This window comes from Choloepus didactylus, chromosome 17, assembly GCF_015220235.1.
Source record: "Choloepus didactylus isolate mChoDid1 chromosome 17, mChoDid1.pri, whole genome shotgun sequence".
Classification (NCBI taxonomy): Eukaryota; Metazoa; Chordata; class Mammalia; order Pilosa; family Megalonychidae; genus Choloepus; species Choloepus didactylus.
In genome coordinates this window covers 71,027,050-71,048,307 of record NC_051323.1, presented here as the reverse complement: position 1 = coordinate 71,048,307, position 21,258 = coordinate 71,027,050, and positions in this window count along the sequence as shown.

The window sequence follows — 21,258 nt, the reverse complement described above, 5'->3', positions numbered from 1 at the left end:
AATGTATGACACTATTACAAGGAGTTAATAGAGTGGTTTGTGGGAGAAAATGTACCTAATGCAAACTATGGACTATAACTAACAGTAATATCTTGATATTCTTTCATCAACAGTGACAAAGGTATCACATCAATACTAGTGGTCAGTAATAGTGGGGAGATGGATGTTTTGGGTTTTCTTTCATATTTTTATTTTATCTTATTATTATTATATTTTTTGGAGTAATGAAAATGCTCTAAAGTTGATTGTAGTGGTGATTGCACATCTATGTGGTAATACTGTGAGCCACTGAATGTATACTGTAGATGGATTGTATGATGTTTGACTATATCTCAATAAAATTGCATTTAAAAATATTGGTTTTTAAAAATGCAAGTATTTTTAGTGAAGTGCTATTGTATGTTAGTATTATTGATGCTGTAATTATTAACAGCTATCATTCATTGCATTCTTACCACTCACCAAGCACATTCTCTAATCCTCACAACCCAGTGAAGTAGGCATGGTCCTCAATAAAGCATCAATAGCTTGTCTAAGGTCGCAAAACTAATAAGTGGTTGTGAGAAGTCTTCCTCATGCTCTCTTCTCCAAATATATAAATTGTGTTTTACAAGGTGCCCGAGAAATACTACCAAGATGAATGAATTACATTTATTTTGATCTATTGTTCCGGTTTGCTAATGCTGCCAGAATGCAAAACACCAGAGATGGGTCAGCTTTTATAAAGGGTGTTTATTTGGTTACAAAGTTACAGTCTCAAGGCCAAAAAGTGTCCAAGGTAAGGCATCAACACAGGGTACCTTCACTGGAGGATGACCAATGGCGTCTGAAAACCTGTTAGCTGGGAAGGCACATAGCTGTCGTCTGTTCTGGAATTCTGGTTTCAAAATGGCTTTCTCCCAGGATGTTCCTTTCTAGGCTGCAGCTTCTCTCCAAAATGTCACTCTCAGTTGCTCTGAGTCCCTCTGTCTGTGAATTCCTTTATACAATCCCAGTGATCCAATTACTACCCACCCTGAATGGGCGGGGTAACACCTCCATGGAAATTATCCAATCAAAGTTTTCACTCACAGTTGATTGAGTCACGTCTCCATGGAAACACTCAATCAAAGAATTCCAATCTAATCAACACCAATAATGTCTGCCCACACAAGATTGCATCAAAGAACATGGCGTTTGGGGGGACATAATACATCCAAACCAGCACACCTATGAAATCACTTTCATGGAGTTACTGATTCTCCCACATTTCACTCCAATCATATTAAATACTTTCAATTGATCAACAGATACTTGCACACATTCAGGTTGTGTGCACAGGACAAGGGGCTACGCGGGTGGGAAAGTGTAAGAAGTGATTTGAGCCTTCACAAGTGTAGACTCTGGCTGGAGCAAAAGCACACAATTCACCAAGTTGTGCACTCACAACCAAATCTGATGGCGTGTTTTTCCTATTGCTGCTGCAACAAACTATCACACCACTGTTGAAACAACACAAATTATGGCTTACAATTCTGAAGGTCAGAAGTCTGACCCAGGTCTCATGGGTTAAATTCAGCAGGGCTGCATTCCTATCCTAAAGGCTTTGGGGGAGAATCTGTTTCCGTTCCTTTCCCAGCTTCTAGAAGTCACCCTCCTTCTCATCAAAGTCAGCGACACTGCATCTTTCTGACCCTTCTGTTTTCGAATGTCTCCTGCTATGGCACTGAAAAGTTGTCCTCTTAAGGATGCCGTGTGTTCCAGTTTGCGAATGCCGCCAGATTGCAAAACACCAGAAATGGATCAGCTTTTATAAAGGGGGTTTATTTGGTTATACAGTCATAATTTTAAGGCCATAAAGTGTTCAAGTTAATGCATCAGCAATCAGGTACCTTCACTGGAGGATGGCTAATGGTGTCCAGAAAACCTCTGTTAGCTCGGGAGGCACGTGGCTGGTGTCTGCTCCAGAGTTCTGGTTTCAAAATGGCTTTCTCCCAGGATGTTCCTCTCTAGGCTGCAGTTCCTCAGAAATGTCACTCTTAGATGCTCTTGGGAGTTTGTCCTCTCTCAGCTTCTCCGGAGCAAAAGCCTGCTTTCAATGGCTGTCTTCAAACTGTCTCTCACCTGCGGCTCCTCTCTCAGCTTCTGTGCATTCTTCAAAGTGTCCCTCTTGGCTGTAGCAAGCTCGCTCCTTTTGCCTGAGCTTATATAGTGCTCCGGTAAACTCATCAAGGCCCACCCTGAATGGGAGGGCCACACCTCCATGGAAATTATCCAGTGAAAGCTCTTCCCCACGGGTGGGTCACATCTCCATGGAAACACTCAATCAAAGAATTACAATCTAATCAATACTAATACAACTGCCTCTACCAGATTGCATCAAAGATAATGGCATTTTGGGGGACATAATACATCCAAACCAGCACACCATGCAACTCATTTGGGCGACCTGCATTATACATCTCCATTGCAAGAGTTATAACCTTAATTGCATCTGCAAATTCCCTTTTGCCACGTAAGGTAATATGGTCACAGGTTCTGAGGATTGGGCAGTGATCTTTGGGGGACCTTGAAGCCATCATTCTGACTAAATCCTGTGGAATTCAGAAGGAGGGCCCTGGGAGGCCTTCACAGAGGAGCTGGGGCAGAATGAGGATGCCGCGTGCTGGGCAGGGAGGGAAGGGAGGAGATGCTGGGCTCGGGAGGTGTTCAAAGAAGGGGTGCGTGAGGGGGAAGGGCATGACGTGGAAGTGGAAGTGGGAGGCCTTTCTGGGGCCCCTTTCTCCTAATGAGGGTCATGTGTTCTTTGTGCCCTTAGACGAAGTCCTTTCCTCCCCGCCCCCCACCTCCACTCCTCAAGTTCATATCCTACATACCCCACCTAAGAGCCAGGCACGGAGTCTAGGGAAGCTGATAGCTTCTTGAAGCAGGAAAGAGACACGATTAACAAGGTATTTTGATGACTCCCTGGGAGGAATCTAGACCCAGCATCGTGGGATGGAGAACATCTTCTTGACCAAAAGGGGGATGTGAAAGGAAATGAAATAAGCTTCAGTGGCAGAGAGATTCCAAAAGGAGCCGGGAGGTCACTCTGATGGGCACTCTTATGTACAATATAGACAACCCTTTTTAGGTTCTAATGAATTGGAATAGCTATCAGTAAAAACCTGAAACTATCAAACTACAACCCAGAACCCATGAATCTTGTAGATGATTGTATAAAAATGTAGCTTATGAGGGGTGACAATGGGATTGGGAAAGCCATAAGGACCACACTCCCCTTTGTCTAGTTTATGGATGGATGAGTAGAAAAATAGGGGAAGGAAACAAACAAACAAACAAACAGACAAAGGCACCCAGTGTTCTTTTTTACTTTAATTGCTCTTTTTCACTTTAATTATTATTCTTGTTATTTTTGTGTGTGTGGTAATGAAGGTGTCAGGGATTGATTTAGGTGATGAATGTACAACTATGTAATGGTACTGTGAACAATCGAATGTACGATTTGTTTTGTATGACTGCGTGGTATGTGAATATATCTCAATAAAATGAATATTTTTTTAAAAAAAAGGTATTTTGGATCCGATAACCAATTACAGGAAATAAAAAGGACAGAGGACATGTTAATATCTATTGGGGGCGGGGGGCACAGGGAATACAACATAAAAAAAAAGAAATCTTGGAATGCAATCAGCAAAATCCACACTACGGAAACTCTGAAGAACCAAAGATCTGATGTCTTCAACCAATATTGTTAAGGAAAATGAAGAGAGATGGACAGGGAGTCTTCTTTTTAGATTAAAAGACTTAAAATACATTTTTATTAAAAAAAAACACAAAATTAAACTGTGGTGTTTAAGGATACTTACTTGTATGATAAAATAGAAAGTGAGGAGGATATTGAATTTGGGAGAGACACGAACTGGGCTTTGGGGATAGCTAGCAAGGGTTGCTTTTACCAGGTGTTGGCCTTATAATAGTTCATTAAGCTGTATATTTACTTTATGTGGTTATATTTATCGATGAAAACATTAAATTTTAATGATGCATTTTGGAGGCACTGGGTGACGGTGACAAGCAAGCAGGTAGGCGGAGAGCCTAGAGCTGTGGAGACCATGGTGAGGAGGTTGGGGTGTGACTGACAAAACCCTGCCCAGGGTGTTCACTGTTATAACCAACAGAAACAGAGGAATATGTGTGTTTTAGTTTGCTAATGCTGCGGAATGCAAAACACCAGAGATGGATAGGCTTTTATAAAACAGGGGTTTATTTCGCTACACAGTTACAGTCTTAAGGCCACAAAGCATCCAAGGTAACACCTCAGCAATCGGGTACCTTCACTGGAGGATGGTCAATGGTGTCCGGAAAACCTCTGTTAGCTAGGAAGGCAGCTGACGTCTGCTCCAAAGCTCCAGCCTCAAAACGGCTTTCTCCCAGGATGTTCCTCTCTAGCAAGCTTGCTCCTCTTCAAAACATCACTCCCAGCTGCACTCAGATCCCCCCCGCCCAGTCAGCTCATTTATATAGCTCCACCGATCAAGGCCCACCCTGAATGGGCAGGGCCACACCTCCATGGGAACATCTCATCAGAATCATTACCCACAGCTGGGTGGGGCACATTCCAAGCAAATCCAACCAGCACAAAAACTGCCCCACAAAACTACAAAGATAATGGCATTTGGGGGACACAATACATTCAAACCGGCACAATGTGTCATCTAGAGGAGGTAACACCTGACTGGATTTAAATATTGGAATTGAAGAAGCATGTGTATTCTGTTATTCCAGTCACCCCAGAAGCATCATGGAAAGAGAAAGACCGTGCCCTAACCTAATGAAACATCTGCCTCCCTGCTGTGCCTCCAGAGTCCCAGCTGTGTCTCCTTATGGGCTCCTCACCAGCATTTCCAGATGTCCTGACCTGGCTGCAAAGGTAGTTGACTCTGGAGAATGATCCCAAGGAAGACGAATGCAAGAGCCTGAGAAGAGTAGAATGTGAAAGGATGAAAGTTAATATTTTAAGGATATTCCCTCCCAGACACTGTCCCCACAAATTGTCACTGCCTCCAGAGCTCTCCAAGCCTTCTGACAAAAACAGTGGATTTTTTTTTTCCAGTTTCTCCAGTTGTTCTTACTGGAGAGTTGGTTGGGAAACAATCTGGGAATCCACTTGGAAGTTAAGAGGAATTGCTCTTCCTCAACCAAGGCAAACAGTCCCTGTGGCTTTCGAATCTGCAGCCTCACCTTCTATAAATGCTCAGAATTGCTGAAGAAAGGAGCATTGAAACTAATGAAAAGTGGTGGTTTTTCTGAAGTTTGTGGGAGGCACTTCCAGAAGCCCATCTTGGACTTTATTTGAGATGATCATACCATATTTGAGCACCTGTGTGCTGAGGATGTAAACAGTGAGGTCAGCAGCCAGCTGAAGAGGTTGTATTCAGCCCTAAACTCTGCAGCTCTGTGGCACTGCCCACATCCCTGCCCCCACCATGGCCCTCAGACCGCACCTCAAAGCCTGTCGCCATTACCAGGACCCCGCTTGCCCTTTGGTACCTGCTTCTCTAAGTACCCCTGGAAATCATTTGAACACGATTTCACCAGCACACACATATTCCCTGTGTCTTTTCCCTTAGACCCTGAAACCTCTAAATTCCTGTTATTCTATAGAAATCCTGTAGACTGATTCTCCATGTAGAAATAAAGCAGCTGCACTCCAACAAACCACCTTTCCTACCCAGTTAGTGTAAGCAGAGAACAAACTGATGCTGCTGAAGAAATTGGTGTAAAGCTGCAGTAATTTGATAAATGGCAAAGTAACCTAAAAGTAGATACTCTTGTTTAATCCAGGTTATCATAGCAGGTGCTGCTGTGCCCTGCAGTATCCCCATGGCCCTCCCTAAAGGTCACCTGCAGCTTTACTGGATGGGTCCCCGGCTTCCTTCACGTGCTGACAATTTCCCATCTCAAGACCTGAGTTGCTCTCTCTAGGGGCTTTCTCTGACTGTGGGCATGTGCTGGGCCCTCCTTCAAGGGCAGACAAAAGCACTAAGGAATTGATGCCCCAACCAATCAAAAACCCAATCAATGGGGGTGGGCGTCGGTGGATGAATACGCAGATTTCTGAACTCTTGGTGGGACAATTCTGAGGTGTGTTCCACAACCGTAACCCAATTGTTAACGCTGCCCTCCCTTTCCCAGCTCACATCCCCCTTCCCTCACCTGTCAAATAAATTGCTTGCACCCCAATTGTCTCCAGGTCTGAACCCAAATTAAGATAGCCATCTATCGATCCAAAATCATTCTTAAAGAGCACACACACACACACACACACACACACACACACACACACACACACACACACCACATGCCTAGTTTGATCAAGCAGGGATTCTCCAAACTGGAGAATACCACCGAACATCCCAAACGAGATTCTCTGCAGCCCTGGATTGCTATCACTCAAGAATAAAAGCAAGGGGTGGGGCAGTATGGGGGAGGGCAGGGGGGTAAGAAGGAGGGAACACATTTCACCTTAAAAGAATGCACCTAAGGATTCATAGGGTTTTGCCTTTTTTTTTGAACCCAACTCTTTGCTGTCACCTTGGGTGGTAGCTTGGAGCTATGTACACCAGAAAAACATGTTCTTAAACTTAATCCATTCCTGTGGGTATGAACCCTTATAAATAGGACCTTTTGATGAGATTTCTTCAGTTAAGTAAGTTGTGGCCCTAGTGAATCAGGATGTGTCTTAATCCCATATCTGAAGGCCCTACAGGGAAGGCCAGAGGAAGCATCCAGAAGCTGGGAGCCAACAGAACCTGGAAAAGAAGGAGGAAGCCAGGAGAAGCCGCCATGTGACAGAAACGCCAAGGACCAAGCACTGTTGGCAGCCAGCTCCAGAGTCTTCTGGAAGAAAGCATCGCCTTGATGACTCCTCGAGTTTGGACATCTCCTAGCCTCAAACCGTGAGCCAACCAATTCCCATTGTTTCAGTCAACCCATTGCCTGGTATTTGATTTAGCAGCCAGGAAATTAAAATACCCTGCTTACCATTTTTCTACACAAAGATAGGTTGGGTGCACAACTAATCCTTACTGACAGGAGGAAATTCAGGAAACAAAACACCCGCAGGAGCTGCATCTCAGGGAAGGTCTGATGTGGCATGTTTCCCTGGCATGGATCCAAAGCATCTTCCAGCCTCCCCCTGTCGGGGCCACCTTTCAGGCCATCACCACCTCCACCCCTCCACAGAGGCCAAAGCCCACCTGAAAGTCACTGTCATGGAGTCCTGAACCTGCACGCTCTCCCATTCTGCATTCTGAATAAATCTCACATCTTGCACATGCATGAAATCCTCTTTTTCAAATATATGCAAATGTCATGGTGATGAATACAACACAAATTTATTTTGAAGTGTGACTGAATTCATTGTAGTTTTGAGTCACATGGATATCAAAGGATATTTAAACTCCAACCACCAGCAAGTGAAGATCTCCAAAAACTTTTATGCTTATACAAAAAGGGATAATCCTACTCAGAATTTTGGAATCATTGTTCTAAACCATAACAGACTTTTCTAAATCAGCTGAGTTGCTTCAGTTAGGGCCTAAGAAGAGATTCTGTGATCTGCTTCCCATTCGTAGTCACACAGTCCCTTGAAAAGTTTTCTTAATCAGAATTTCCCATGTCCAGACTTCTTTGGTTCTAGCTATCATAGGCCTCTACTTCTTCTCTCCTTCTTGCTATCTTCTGACAATATTTTGCATTCTCTCCTGGTAGGCTTTCTCTCCTCATCTTAATCAACACCTTCTGTATTCTTTACCGCATTCCTGTAATCACCATTTCATTAAAAAGCCTCCTTAAATCCATCCACAAGTATTCCCATCAGGTTTGAAGACCTACACCCAAAGGCAGAGAAATAGACCAGAGAAGATTTATTCAAGCATATATTCATTTTTATAGATCAGCTGCACTCAGGGTAGCAGAGGCAGCTGAACTCAGCCCACAGTCCCTGGCTACACCCCATTTCCCTGCACCCATACCTAACTTCCAGCTGTCAGCACCTGGAGCTCTTTGCCTTCAGGCTCTCTCTGGCCAATAGGATCTGTTCAAGTCAAGTGCAAGGCAGGACAGAAGCTCTAAGGAATTAACACTTCCCAGAGTCCCCTCAACCAATGGCTGATGGCAGTGTGTAGATAAGTAGCTCAGCTCCTTCACCCTTAGATGGGATAACTCTGGGGTGTATGTTCTCCACTGGATCTCAGAGTTTCCCAGTGGGATTAAGCTCTAGGTAGCCACTGTGGTAACTTGCTTCACAACAAACCTTCTATTATCTCCCCAACCCCACACCATTTTCCCTCTAAGGATATTTCCTGGGATTCCTTCCCTAATAAACTTCCTGTACTCAAATCCTTGTTTCAAGAATGGCTTCTGAAGGAATCCAGATAAAGATGCCTTGAGAAGTTCCTTGCCCTTGAACATTTAGAATAAGGTACTATTTCTAGATAAAAGAAGAGGTTATTTTGGTCATCTTGTATTGCTTGGACTTATGATTCCATTACCTGGAGTTGACACTTAATAGCCAGAATGTAGACAAGTCACTTAGACCCTTGGTGCCTCTGTCCTTATCATAAAGGATTTGGGCTAGAGCAGTGACTTTCAAATAGTGGGGTTCCTCTGAAATACTCTAGAGTACTATAGATTTCCAGATAAAAAGTTAAACCTAGAAACTAAAGGGCACATCTAGAATCATTCAAAATAGGAGAAGACACTACTGGGTCTTGGGAGATAATTCTCCATGGGTTTCTCACTTTTCTGCACATCCTGTGAGCAGACACACTGGCACCCTTTATTCCAAACTATCTTTTCATGGAGGTTGTAAAGTAACAGTCTCGGAAAATAGAAGTGGTGTCTCCCTCCGGAGCATGGTCAGGTTTGTTTTCTGTCCAGTGTAATAAAGATAATGTTTCCCTCCAGGTAATGGTTGAGCAGATTTGCCCATAATGAAATATTCGAGTTCTTATGCTCTGGGCTCTTCAGCTGTGACATAAACCCTCTGCCTGCATAGCATCCTCCTGGGCCACTCCTGGTTATCCCTATGGGAACTGGCGGGGAGGGGGGGCAGACAACACAAGCATGAAGCTCATCTACTTGCTGTGATGTAATAAACCCCTTTGACCCGGACCCAGGAGTCTTAGGTCTTCAGTGAGTGTTCACAAAACCATGGCAAGCTAATTTAATAAATAGGGTAAAATCCCAGACACTTCACATTTCTTGACATTAGGAAAGTGTTATTAAGTCCCATGTTGGTATTGCCAATGAAATGTAGACTGAGGCGAGCCTTCTACAATACCACCATTGTCCAACGATAGTTTAAAAGAGAAACTAAGCGTGCAGATCCGAGGTGTTTAAACAATTGGCGTGAAGACTGAGGTTAGTAAAACCTTTCCATTTCAAATGGATATTGGTGATTTCTCCATTCTGAAGGCTTTTGTATATGTTCTTATAGGTGAATAAAAGGGATATTTAGCTCTTTATAAAATACCACGGACATATTAGGAAAAGATAGTTTTAACTGCTTAGAACACAAACAACATACTACAAATAATCTTATAAAAATGTGCCAATGTCTGTAGAATGAGTGGCAGCAGTGGGAGATAAACTGCTCACGTAAAAATTGTTGCCAATATGTGTGCAAGTAGTGTATTGCATAGACAAGCATTGGCTGTTACCAAAAAGGCCAACTTCACTTTTTAAGTAGTGGATAACATACGAATTGGAAACTTTGTTAAAGGATTGTCTTCATGTTGCAAAATTTTGTTATTTACAGTGATGTGGTGAATTCCAGGATGTACTTTTCATATTGAAGTTCACTGGTTGTACTGATGTCGGGCATCAGTGTAAAGATAGGAAATTCCCTTTGTGTAATAGAAGCATCTTTAGCTCAAACTAAAGCTTGCATACCTTGCTGATAGTTTTAAAGAACCAAATTTGGCAATGGAGGTTCCCTGTGGCTGCCATGTTTACAGTTACAGCCAAAATGTCAGCAATGACACTGAAAGCTAAAGTTTGGACCCAACATGCCAAACAAAGTATATTAGGCTATTTAGAAACTGTGCATTATTATCTGATAAAAATCTCTGTGTTATCAAATCTGATGTTTAAAAAAATATATGGTTTATATTTCATATTGTTCTAATACACATTTGAAGAATGTTTTCCGTCCACAGTAATTAAAACTGGCTGAGATATCTGACTGACTTCCTCCAAATTTAACAACAATCAATGAAGAAATATTAGCATTTAGATGATATTGTTAAAATTCTCCTTTCAAGTCTCTAGATTAGTTTGACATGTATTTTAGATTGCAGGACAAGCTGTTTCAAAAACTTTTGCCATTTGTGACTACTTATATCTGTGAATTACAATTTTTTCACTACTCTACAACTGCACTGAAGCAGACAGAAGACTGCACCCAACATCCATGAGTCCCAATTCCTAAACTTTGTATCCATGCTATTGTTCTCAATGATTTACTTTGTGAATAAATGTTATGAAGTTGAATGTATAAAATACATTATGCTAATAAAATACCATATTTTCTGTTTTACATATTAGAGTTCTACCTAGGATTTTATTTTTGTAAAAAGTTTCTGTGGATAAAAAACTATTTTGAAAATCCCTAGACTAATTGATTATGGAGACTCTTTCATTTCTAAAGAAACTCTTCCTCTGATTTGAACTCAAAACAAACTTCTATCTGTTCCAGAATTTTTGAAACAGAAGAATGAAATATTATCCAAATTTAGCATATATCCAAAAGATGGAGAGAGAGAGATACCTAAAATTTTGGCTCTTGCCTTATTATTACAGCTTTGCCTTTCTAATGCAATCCAATTGCATTCTTTACTTGCCATCTGAATCAGATATGCCAACTCTCCTGATTATCCAGTTTGTAATTCCTCATTCCTCTTCTCCCAAGCTATTTTTTTTTGTTTTTTTGGCCTAGCTCACTGCCAAAGGAAGGATGGAATAATTTATAAATAACACAAACAAAAACAAACCTCTGAAGACAGACATTTTGGTATTTTGTTATCACCAACAAAAAGCTTTCAGTGGGGTAAACATTTAGAATCATTGGCTGGAACAATATTTTAGTCTTTCAGCCTGCCATAAAAATATCTCCAGGATGAAAAGATTCTGAGGGAAACTTGAATCACACAATTGAAATACACTATATCAATATCTATATATGATTGTGGTTTTGGGTCCTCAAGCTATGTGTTAGTTATCTCTTGCTGTGTAACAAATTACCCCTAAATTTAGCACCTAAAACAACATCCATGTATTATCTCCTGGTTTCTGTGGGTCGAAAATCCTAGTGCCATACAGCTGGATGCTTCTGAGTCAAGGTCTCTTATGGAGTGACAATCATGCTACTGGCCAGTGCTGTGATCTCATCTGAAAGCACCACTGGGGCAGAGGAGGTTCTGCTTCCGAGCTTCCCCTTGCGGCCATTGGCAGGATTCCACTCCCCACAGGCTGTGGACTGAGGACCTAAGTTCCTCACTGAGCGTGGGCTAGAGGCTTCGCTCAGAACTTGGCCATGTGGGCCTCTCCACAGGCCAGCTCACAACATGACAGTTAACTTCTCTCAGCAAAAGCTAGAATAAGAGACGGTGCCTGTTTTAGTTTCTTGCTACTAAAACAAATTCCATACAACAGATTGGCATAAACAATAGGACTTTAATGGCTCAGGGTTTTGAGGCTAGGAGAAGTCCAAAATTGAGGCATCATTAAGGTGATGCTTTCTCCCAGAAGACTGGCATTCTGGAGCTGGCTGCCAGCGATCCTTGGTCCTTGGCTTTTTCTGTCACATGGTGATGCATGTGGTGGCATCTTCTCCTTTCTCTTCCGGGTGCTGTTGACTTCTGTCTTCCAGCTGCTCCCGGTGGCTTCTCTCACCATCTGACTTTCACTCTGCTTATACAGGATTCCAGTAATCCAGGTTAAAGCCCAACCTGATTTAGTTGAGCCCCACCTTAACTGAAGTAAGGTTTTGAAGGGATCTTGTTTACAAGGGTCACACTCATCAGAACGTGGATCAAGCCCAAAAGCATGTTACAATTGGGGTCCACGATTCAAGCCACCACAGTGCCCAAGACAGCGGCCACATCCTTTTTGTAATCTAATCTTGCAAGTGACATCCTGTCACTTTTTCTGCATTTCCCTAGCTTTAGATGCAAGTCACTAAGGCCAAGCTACACTCTAGGGGAGGGAATTACACAAGAGCATCAATCCCAGAGGTGTGGACCATCGGAGGCCATCTGAGAAGCTCCCTACCTCAGTGTGCTAGGCAGAAACCTCACGTTCTTCCCACAGTCCCAGTCCCCATTCAATCCACCTTTTCACCATCAGAGAGCAACCAAGTATACCCCAGCCTAGATGGTGACATTAATTGGCTCTTGGAATGAAAAGGAAATAGTAACTTCCCTGTCCTTACATGTCAGTGTTTCCTATCAGCCAGGTCAGAACATGGAGATGGTGGTGGCAGTGATGAAGGACACAGCCAACCTTATCATCACAGACACCCTGAGAGCCTGACAGTGTGCCCCAGCAGAACTGGAAATGGTGAGCCATGCTCTGCTCTGTGGAAATAGCAGGGCACCCCACAAGAAACTTGAAACCCCCTTCTTCCTCTGCAATCATACCTTGTCCCTATCTGTCAGATTGTTACCATGCCTCACTGCATATAAAGTGACTTTTTAAGGTTAAAAGAATTCTTTTCCTCAAATTGAAGTTGATATGCAGCAGGGACACTGTGGCTGAGCCTCTGCTGCCCTGGCTACCTGCTGCTGTCGTTGCAGGAGCTTGCTAATTGGTGCACACCCAGGTTTCAGGACTGTGCCTGCTTCAGCTGCTCCTGAAAGAAGCAGCTGACAGTCTAGAGAGTTCCGGATGGGCCCCAGTCTCTGCTCGCCCATCAGCAGCAGCTGCACCAAGAGCCACCTGGGTGAAACTCTATTGCCTGTCAGCTGTCAGGTGAATAAAAATAGTATGTACATGATGGGGTTAAATAGAGCACTGGGTATGTGCAGACTTGCACAGGTATATGGGAAAATCGGCGAGATGAGTTAACTCATACCCTGAAATACAAAGTCGATAAGAGGAGATGATGGTGTCAATTTGGGGACAGGGGCAATGCCACTTCCCCTAAGACCCGCCCAAGTAGGATGACATGGAAACAATGAGCAAGGAAAAGCTTTGGTTTTCATGAATGAGCATTATAACTCAAAACATAGATGTGGTTCCAGACTCGTTCCAAGCATGGACCTTTTTTTCACCCCTAAAAGTTCAGTTAGGATTGCAGTCTCTACCAAACTTTATGAAACCCAACTGCTGTAGCTTGTAGGGTTCTGGAGGAATGCTTGTAATGGCAGTGACAGTACCTGTGTGATTCCCTGAGATTTGAGCTGCCCCAAATCTCAGTACAGGGAGCAAGGAGAGGAAAGAGCTATGTCAGAGCTATTTTAAGCCTCTGTATATTGAAGAGACATAACTATTTTTAGCCCAAATGTATACACTTTTATTACCTTAAACTGAAAACTGAAGATCAGGATTTTTTGAGTCCTTCTCTTCCACCTTAAACATTCTTTTAAAGTCTTTTAAAACCATCCTTGAAAAAAAAAAAAAATCTTTGACCTACAATGAGATGAATTCTGAAATATGGTAATTAGCTGTTCACAATTCAAACAACTGGCAGCATCACCTTGGTCGTGTCCTAAATATGAAGCTATAGAGATATTAGAATTCCTCTCCAAGCAGGTCTTCAAACATGCATTGTTTTTGACTTCTAAACTTTGCCAGTACACAGGAGACAACCAACTTGTCTTTTCCCTTATTATAAGCTCAGGGAGTTTATTATTCCACTTTGTCTATGAATGAGATCTGGCTGACACAAGCTCCAGTGAAGAGCTCAGAAGTAAAACTAAAGAAAGAATTAAAAGGACACAACCATTTTAAAGGATGCCAAGGCATTCAGGATAGTTGCCTCTCTGTTGCTCCCTTATGCCTAAAACAAATCTTAAGCATCTCTTATTTTCTGCTTTCAGGTTGCAAAATAGTAATGATAATAAATAAATAAATATTAAAAATAAAAACAGAATCTTGTTATTTAACTCAACTACATTCTTTTTTTGGTAAATGTGATGTTTTGGTTTGCTAAAGCTGCCGGAATGCAATATACCAGAAATGAGTTGGCTTTTAACAATGGGGATTTATTAAGTTACAAGTTACAAAGGCCGTGAAAATGTCCCAATTAAGGCATCAACAGGGTGATATCTGGACTCTTTAGACAGGCTGCTGACATCCGGGACACAATGTCACATGGGAAGGCACATGGCGCTGTCTGCTGGTCCTTCTCTCCTGGGTTCTGGTTTCAATGGCACACGCTCTCTCAGCTCCTGTGGGTCCTTCTTGCTTCTCTGGGCGTTTCTCCTCTCTCTGTCTCTCTATCCCTCTGGGCTTTTACTGTCTTTTATCCTCTTCACAAAGGACTGCAGTAAATGATTAAGACCCACCTTGAATGGGCTGGGTCACATCTCAACTGAAATAAGCTAACCAAAAGGTCCTCCCCACAACGGGTCATCTCCCACAAGAATGGATTTAAAGAACATGGTCTTTTTGGGGGGTACATAACTGCTTCAAACCAGCACATGTGATAATGCCAAACATCAAATTTTCAGGACTGGCAAAGTAAGACAATAACTTGGTTTTCTTTTTTGTAACTGACACCTCAAACTTGGAAAATGTTTAGGGTATAGTCTGTTACAGATTTAAATCTATTTGCCCTTTCCCACCAAATGTCTTCCTCACACTATTTCAAAAGATTTATCTTTCCATGGAAGCATATTTCTGCATTTATGAAGGAGGTCAAGGGATAGTCTATGGTTGGTATACATTTGCTCTACAAACTCCTGAAGTAAAATTTATCTTCCATAGTAAAAGAAGAGACAAAGATAAGTGTCACAAGCTCCTATGAAAAGTTTCCCTCCACCCCTGTCCCAGGTTTCCTTGTGTCCCCTTTCTCTGCTGTGGACACCCCACTACCTCTGGGATGGATCATATGACAGAACACAGGGCAAAGTGTCAAGATCTCGGCTCTGAGGACGCTCTGGACAAACCCAATCATCATGTGGCCACAAGCCAGCCATATTATCTTTTTGGCTTATTGCCTTCCAGGCTTTTTTCAAATATATGTTTTGTTCCCATAGTTGATTACACTTTTATTATCCATACAATTTCTCTCAACTTTTTTTATTCAATAATAGTTTTTCTATGTTGCATTATAATTTTCATAATCACTGCTTTCAGTGTGCAATATGCCACTAAGGGAACATGCCAGAAAACAGCTGCTGGACTTTATGATGTTTTTCCTGACTTTTCGTATAAATACTTCAGTAATTGTCTTACTATGCATATGTTTTTCCATATTTGGGATTATTTCCTTAAATTAGAATTCCATAGTGGATTATTTGAACCAAGGGAATGAATATGTTTTGACCCTTTATACACATTTCCAAATTGCTTTCAAAAAATGTAGTACCAATTATAATAAAAATGAATGTACGGATTTCATTGTACTCTCATTAGAATTGAGTGCTATAGCTATTTTTTAACTCAATCTAAAAAGTGAAAAATATTGTCACTTTGTTGTTTTCATTTACCTAACTTTGATTATAAGAGAGGATCACTATTTTTTCCCCCATATTTTGATTAAGAATTATATTTCACAGTCCATAAATGACCTGCTTGTATTCTTTTATGTTTAGCTAACAAGTTTACAATGCTCAATATTCAAGGTCATTTTCATAATTCTGTTTTATCTAATAAATATTTTGAACATTTTTCTTTCAAATCTGTGCTAGTCTATCATTTTCTTTCTTGTCTTGGGATTTCCATTGAAAGTGCTAAATGTCTATACAACCAAACCTTCTTTTATGATTTACTGTGTTACTTCTGAGCATAAGAGAATTATTCTTCCTTCAAGATTTTGATAAGTATTCCATTTTTTAATTCATTTTTTGAGATATATTCACATACCATGCAGTCATATAAAGCGTACATTGAATTGTTCACAGTGCCATTATATAGTTGTGCGTTCATCACCAAAACTGATTTATGAACATTTTCATTACCACATACACAAAAATAATAAGAACAAAAATTAAAGTGAAAAAGAACAATTAAAGTAAAAAAGAACACTGGGTGCTTTATTTATTTATTTATTTTTGCTCCCATTTTTCTACTCATTCATCCATACACTGGACAAAGGGGAGTGTGGTCCATATGGCTTTCCAAACCACATTGTCACCCCTCATAAGCTACATTTTTATGCAATCTTCTTCAAGATTCATGGCTCTGATTGTAGTTTGACAGTTTCAGGTGTTTACTGCTAGCTATTCCAATTCATTAGAACCTAAAAAGGGTTGTCTAAATTGTGCGTTAGAGTGCCCACCAGAGTGACCTCTCAGCTCCTTTTGGAATCTCTCTGCCACTGAAGCTTATTTCATTTCCTTTCACATCCCCCTTTTGGACAAGGAGATGTTCCCCATCCCATGATGCTGGGTCCAGATTCCTCCCCGGGAGTCATGTTCCACATTGCCAGGGAGATTCACTCCCCTGGGTGTCTGATCCCACGTAAGGGGGAGGGCAGTGATTTCACCTTTCAAGTTGGCTTAGCTAGAGAGACAGGGCCACATCTGAGCAACAAAGAGGCATTCGGGAGGAGGCTCTTAGGCACATTTATAGGGAGACCTAGCCTCTCCTTTGTAGCAACAGTCTTGCCAAGGGCAAGTCCTGTGGTAGAGGGCTCAGCCCATCAAACCACCAGTCCCCTATGTCTGTGAGCACATCAGCAACCATCGAGGTGGGGAAGCCCAATACCCCTGCATTCTCCACCAGCTCCTCAAGGGAGAGCTGCATATTTTTTCATTGTTTTTTTTTTTTAATTAACTCTTTTTTTTTTAAATTAACTATATCAAAAATAAAAAATAAAAAGAACATACAATATTAAAAACATTTCAAACAACCCATAACATAACAAGGGAGTAAGAAAAAGACAACTAACCTAAAATAACTACTTTACTTCCAACATGTTCCTACTCTACCCCAAGAAAATACCTAATATAGCAACATTTCTGTGGACTTGTTCCTACCAGATAAGTATTCCATTTTACTTAACATTCTTGTCTATTATACTTAGCTATTTACATCTCCTGGAATGTCAAATAAAATCCAAAGGAAATGAAAGCCCAATTATTCTTTCTTGGATTCTACACCTAATGTCTATGACCAGTTCCTTCCCTCACCCAGTCTCCTTGGGTTTCCACTCGCCACATGGCTTCAAGCTTCAACCACTTCATTGAGCAGAGACTGGGACAATTCTGTGGCAGGCCCAGAGCCGTACTCTTGGTGGACCAGCCACCCTTTTGGCCTTCGTTGTGCTCCCGTAAATAAGGAACTGTTCACATTGGCCTAGTTATGCCAGAAACCACCAGAACATCCTGGCTCGGCATCCACAGACTGCGAGGCAATGCTGGGCACCTCTCTAATTTAGGATGGGAGAGGTGAGGGAGGTTGCTGCAGTCATTGTGTGTCAAGCCTGGAAATTGCCTTCTGACTTGGCATTGTGAAGATCATCTGATTTCTGTGGGAGACTCCCTGCCCGGCCCACACACAGCTCATGATCCTGGAGTGTCCCCTTTGTTTGAGTCAAGGACACAATTGAAAAGTCTTCCTATGGCCATTGAGGTCCCTCAGAACTTTCCCTTCATTTCTCTTTTCCCTTCACTTTCTCTCATTCCTGATCCTTGGAACATTCCCCCAAAATTCATATCCACTGGAACCTCAGATGTAATCAGCTAAGATGACATCATACTGGATTAGGCTGGACCTGGATTCAATGGCTGGAGCCCTTGTAAGAAGAGGGAAATGTGGACACTGACACACAGGGGAGCACCAGGTGACAGTGGAGGCAGAGGGAAGCCAAGAATTGTGGGCAACCACCAGAAGCTAAGGCAGAGGGATGGAAAAGTTTCCCCCTCAGAACCCTTAAGAAGGAAAAAACTTTGCTGACATCTCAATTTTGGACTTCCTTCCAGCCTTGTGAACTCTGCGTTTCAAGCCACCCAGCAGCCCTTGGAAATGAGTACAACATCCATAAATGAGGAGACTTCTACCAGCCAATAAAATTCTCACAAACTATTCTTTTCTGAAGAGCTTTAAAAAGAAAATAGATTCCCGTTTGTCAGAGAATTTAATTATCATCCTGCCCTATGGCAGCAAGATGAATTAGATGACATCACAAAGTCTTTCCAAATGGAGTGGTTTTAGGGCATCTAAAGCCATTTGTACAGATGGAAATAAGGAGAATCTTAATCAGCTTAATGTGGAAAGTCGACAATGAAGATACATTTTTCAAAATTTTACATAGTTCATCTCAGGAGATAGATTCTCACTTTTAAAGCTCTGATAATACTCAGTCTCAGCCCGCCAGCCATACCAGCCTATATATCAAGATTTTCTGAATTCCCAGCAACCGTGTGACTCTCCCCAGGGCACTGCTGGCAAGAACTGGCAAGGGTGAGGTTTACCGTGAGCTACGGAAACCATCACCACTAGAGATAGACATGACCCCTAGCAACTACCGAGAAATACAGCCTCACTTTCTATTAATTTTTTTTATCATCCCTTACTATCTTTGCTGCTGAAATTTCAAATCTTATCAATATGTTATCACTCATTCAATACCATTTGCAGTATAGAAGGAAATGAGACTCCTGTTGTCTCACATTAGGCAAAATTGATTTGGTCCAATTATATCATGTCTTTGTTTCGATGCCAGTGTAAGTTTTTTTTTTAATCAAACTTGAGTAGAGGATCTAATACTTATCCTAAACTTAGTCCTAGATTTATTTTGTTAATGTTGTTTCCTTGACAAAACAGTTTTGTTATCTTATGATGTCTTTTGAGTCTGTATTATTATCCATTGAGATTAAAATAATGTGTTATTTTCATTGGTTCACCTGTAAAAAGCGGTAAGTACACTTTCCTTGGAAGCCTAAATTTTAATTTAGGAGACAAGTATCATGCTTATGTGAAAGCTTATAAGTGGACAAACTATACAATTTTGACTTTATACAATTTATACAAATTTGATTGATAAATATTAACAATTACCACACTGTATAAAGGACATTTTCCAAGAAAAAAAAAATTTTTTTGCAATCAATATTATGTTAAAAGAGAATCATCCCTAAAAATGGGAAAAGGAGTGACTTATTTAATTTATGGTGTTAAGATAAATTTTTGGCAATATAGGGGAGATCCACTTAGACCTTGCAACAAAAACTGATGATTTTCCCCCAGGATCCATTCTCTCCTTCTTTGTTGATAATAAAACCCTCAGCTTTTAGTGGGGCACATAAATTCCCACCTTTATTTCCCAGTCTCCCTGGCAGGTAGATGATTTGTGTGAATTCCCAGGTACTTCCTTAACAAGGAAATCGCATTTGTTCTTCATTCTTTTTCTCCCTTCCAGTAGGTGAGAATTTGTACTTGCAGATGTCAAACCAGCAGTGACCGAGAGGATGACACAACCTAGAGGAGACAGAATGACTAGAGGGGAGGGGTCTACGTCCCTGGGTCCCTGGATAATCATGTGGTGCAGAGACTCCATCCTGGACCCCCAAAAACCGTTGGGCTTCATATATGAAAGCAATTATCAAATGGAATGAATAATTGATTATAAAAAAATCAGAGGCCAAAGACAAAAGATTCTCAAACAGTTCATAGGAAAGAAAATATGACTATCTCTGGAACATATGAAAAAATATTAGATTTATTCTTAACAAGAAAAAAAGCAAACTAAAAATAGCATTTTAACCTCTCAGACCGGCACATAATACAAATGCAAATAATAATATAAATTGAAAAAACATAATCAGTAAGCTTCAAGTAAATAGATGAAAGGATACAAATAAAAAACCCACAGAAAAGGAAGTACATATTGAAAATAGTAAGTCAACATTTTCATGTATTAGTTGTCAATGTTGCGAATATTGTGGTGAAATGGGTATGTCTAACAAAGTTGAGGTGATGAAATTAGAGTCAACCCTTTTGGAGAACCATAAAATGCGTTTTTAAAAAAATGTTTTTCTTTTACTTAAAGAATATAACATATATACATAGAAGTAATAACTTTCCAAATGGAATTTAACAAGTAGAGAGGAAATTTCAAAGAATATTATTGGTTACAGTTCTACAGTTTCAGTTATTTCCTTACTGTGAAATACAACATATATACAAAAAGATATCTTTCAAAGTATGATTTAACAAGTAGTTATATAGAAAATTTCCCAAGTTCTTATGAGTTAAAGTACCATAGTTTCAGTTATTTCCTTATTGTGAAATATAACTTATACAAAAAAGTGATAGCTTTCAAGTTACAATTTAACAATTAGCTAGAGAATAAATTTCAAAGGATGCTACTGGTTAGACTTCCACCATTCAGTTCTTTCCTTCTAGCTATTCTAATACCCTAGCAACTAAGAAAAAGAAAATTATATAGAGATTCAGTATTCATAATCCTCTGTTGAATTCCATCTTGTCTGTTGCTACCCCTTCCTCTAGTTTAATCACTTTCCTCATCTTCGGGTATGTCTAGGCAGTGACCACCCTAACTTGTTCATCTTAAAAAGGGGTTTTGACTTTATGAGAAAAGGGGACACATCTGGTTGATGTTCTTGAAGAGGCTATCGCCTCTGGGTTTTGGGACTTAGCTGGCATGGGAGTTTTCTGAAGGATTTGCATTTCTGACGAATAAACTTAGTGAGGGGAACTTTTACAGAGTCTCAGATAGGGATCCATAAAATTGTTTTTTACCAGCTGTTGTCCATGTATCCTAATGAAATAATCCAAAATACGGTGAAGGCTATGTACTTGAAGATCTCCATAACAATGTCACTAATAATAGTGAAATATTAGAATAAAGATGTACCACATAAGGGAAATGATTTTCATGCATCCCAAGTGGAATATAGTACAATCATTTAAAATTATGGTTATGAAGACTGAAACAATGACAAGAAGAGTGATAAGTTTTTTAAATGAGAAAAGCAGGATTCAAAACAGTATGAACATTAATTTTCCTGTTATGCTCTCTATCCCAACATTATCCAGCTCTGTATCTTCACCCCAGATCTGCCTATTCAGCATAATCCT